Source organism: Desmodus rotundus, chromosome 13, assembly GCF_022682495.2.
Source record: "Desmodus rotundus isolate HL8 chromosome 13, HLdesRot8A.1, whole genome shotgun sequence".
NCBI lineage: Eukaryota > Metazoa > Chordata > Mammalia > Chiroptera > Phyllostomidae > Desmodus > Desmodus rotundus.
The window spans coordinates 93,122,370-93,125,403 of record NC_071399.1 but is presented as its reverse complement, the minus strand read 5'-3'; positions in this window follow the sequence as shown (position 1 = coordinate 93,125,403).

The following is a 3,034-nucleotide window of genomic DNA, read 5'->3' as shown; positions in this document are numbered from 1 at the left end:
ACTTTTATGTTTAAACATTACAAAACATTACAAAAACATCACAGTAAATAACACATATTTTAAAACCTGTAGGTTTAAGTCGTCTGAACATTGCGCAGAGTTTTACAGATCTTGTCTTTAGGACACAGGGAACATGCTTTTGGCATAGTGAGTAGGACGGGCCAGGGTTTGATTAACGTGGCTTTTCCCCCTTGGCAGCAACCCTTTTGGGCGTATCAGTAGCGCGCGGCTGAAATCCACGCTCTAGACCCCCTAGTGGCCAAAGTGTGCCAGCACAGGACGAGCGAGCGGCTCCGAGGACGACCGCGAAGGCTACACCCAGAGACCTGATGTCAAAGGAGTTTGCGTCGTGTGGCTTTTGATAAACGTGCTGGAGGCCTCGGCGGAGAGAAGGACGGGCTTCCTTCCTCCACCCGCGGGCTCCCCCACCCAGAGAGCTGTGGGGACAAATGGCCCGGGTACTGCGCCACTTTCTTCCGCAAAAACCACCACGCAGTCGGTGACAAAGAAGACCCACCTGACTGGATGAAGCGACATGCCTGCGCGGTGCCGGATTCTCCGGTGTCGCCGAGGACGCATGTTGCAACTTGATTATTTGTAGTTGTTCTGTGACTTACAGTCACTGCTTCCTTTCTGTTTTTAATTTTTTTATTGTTCAAGTGCAGTCGTCTCCATTGCCCCCCCCCACTCCCCCCACCCCAGCCACGTCACTAATTTCTAGGTGGTTTTTCCCTAGACTCGACGTTTTCGAGGGCCACCTTTCTGCACTGTTCAAACAAGTTGTGTTAGTTTGAGAGAGGCGTTAGCCTCCCGCTTGGAGACTAATCAGTACACTGAGGTGTCTGGTTTTGCATTTCATAATCCGCTGGATGAAATAATGGCTAATAGGGAAATTTTCCTTAGAATCTTCTGTTACAGACTAGAAGGTTTTATTTATTTATTTATTTTTTCATCTCCTCCCTAAAGGTAGGAGAAAAGGCTATAGAAAATAAGAGGAGAAACATTTCTGTTTTATATTTCCTTGAGGTGTTCTTATGCATAATGTGCTTTATAATTAAATATTCAGTTTTGTCCCCCCAAATGGTGACGCACTTTTGTTTCATAAATGTGTATTCCCTGTTTGAGTAGCCCTAGGGGCAGAGGATTTTAATTGTACCAGGTTTTTGGAGAAGTTTAAAATTTGCTTTGGGAGCCTCATTTTCATACGCAACGGTATAACTTCCCTTCGAGGGAGCCAGGATGACGGAATCTGTAGCTGTCTGACAAACTTTATAAAGAAACGAGAAGTTTCCAACTAAGATTCTGCGCTTATTGTTGCAAATGTGTGGCGACTCTTCGTACTCTTCTTGCCTGTCGGAGTAATCGCTTTGACGTTCTCAGAGAACCTGCTGAGGTGCTTTGGGCACAGGGTGACTTTCTACACTCTCGGCTGTTCTTATTGTTGCTGGGATTCTGCTTCGCAGCAGGTTTCCCTCGGTCCCCACTGGACCATGAGAGAAAGCCTGTGGCTGGTAATTGAACGCAGGGTCTGTGGGTCACAGCCCTCGACCCCGTCTGCCAGCTAGTCTCGGTCCCCCTCCCCTCCTGACACGAAGAGCGGGCTACCAGTTCCACTGTGAATGCTCCGCATTTTCTTTCCATGTCGGTCCCATATCCCGAATGTCACGCAAATCCATTCCTGATACTACAGTTCCACGCTGACCAGATCCTGCTGTTCCAAGGAAGTTCAACTCAGCCAAGGAGACAAGCTCAGCTGGGCCGGAGCCCACAGGAAAAGAGCAGAGTTCTCCCGTACGAAACCCAGTGGACCGGTCACGAGAAGGTTGCAGTGTTACTTTCACAAAGGGGAAGGTGTAAGGAGTTTGCCTAGAAAACGGGACAGCCGTCAGGTTTCACGCAGGTGGCACAGCAGCCCCTGTCCCTGTTGGAACAGGGAGCAGGGCAGGAGCAGACACGCAGCCCTTTCTGTGGCCCAGGAAAATGATTAGACATTTCCTTGAGGAGAGGGGCTTGGCCTTGCCCATTTCTTGGTCCTCAATGTCTGCCTTCTTGCTGGCGGGATGGGTGGATGCCCAGATCCTTGGGTGGCCGCCTGGGTGAACAAGGAGCCGAGGGGAAGGAAGGGTTTGGACTCGGGTGTGACGGTGAGCGAGGAAAGCAGCAGGCAGAGTCAGGCACGTGGACGTAAAAAGAGAGGGGAGGGTGAAAGTTGATGTTTTTATTGACATGTATCAATCTGTTTACACCTGTTGCTTGCCCCGTACTGCAGGGCGGAAGTGACAGGAATTAGTAGTGTTTATGCATGAAATGTTGTTGTATGTCCGATGAGAACACGGCTAGACCACATGGCCGCTCACTGGTTTGTTCAGCGGCTGGGTGTCTGACCGGCGTTAGCTGGCGTGCTGGGGATACAGCGTGCACAAGGCAGGGTCTTTCTCACTCTCTGTGTCTGGGGGCGAGAGTCTCCTGGAGCGGCAGGCAGAACGGAAGAGTAAGAGTCTTTTGAACGCTGGGAAAGGGGAGAATATGAAATCGAACTAGGGCACTTGGGAGCATCGCCCGCGCCATTCTAGGAATTCACGCGAGGCTTCGGGGGTCGTGACAGGCCAGCCTCGTCTCTGAAATGCGACGGCAGCACTTGCCTCTCCGAAGATCAGTAGGTGTGCAAGGGCTGGAACGGAGCCCGGTGCACGGCGGTTGTCGAATACGGGTAGTTGTGGCTGTGCGACGGTGACCTGCAGGGACTCCTAACCCTGCAGCTGTGCTGCGCTTCGCCAGAGGTCACGGGGCCAGGCCCCAGTGCCACATGCTGGGACACGCTGCCAGAGGTGTCAGGCAGAGAGAGGGCACAGCTTGCCCCTGGCAGCTGCGTTTGTTGACTGGTGGTTTTTGGAGGTGAGAAACTGAGTATCTCTGCATTTCCAGCTTAAGAAAGATTCAGAACTTGGGCCATGCTGGATCTGTTTCTACTACAACAGAGTAGCAACAGACAGGGAAGTGGGGCCTAGCCTTTCACACGGAGGGTGGGGGGTGC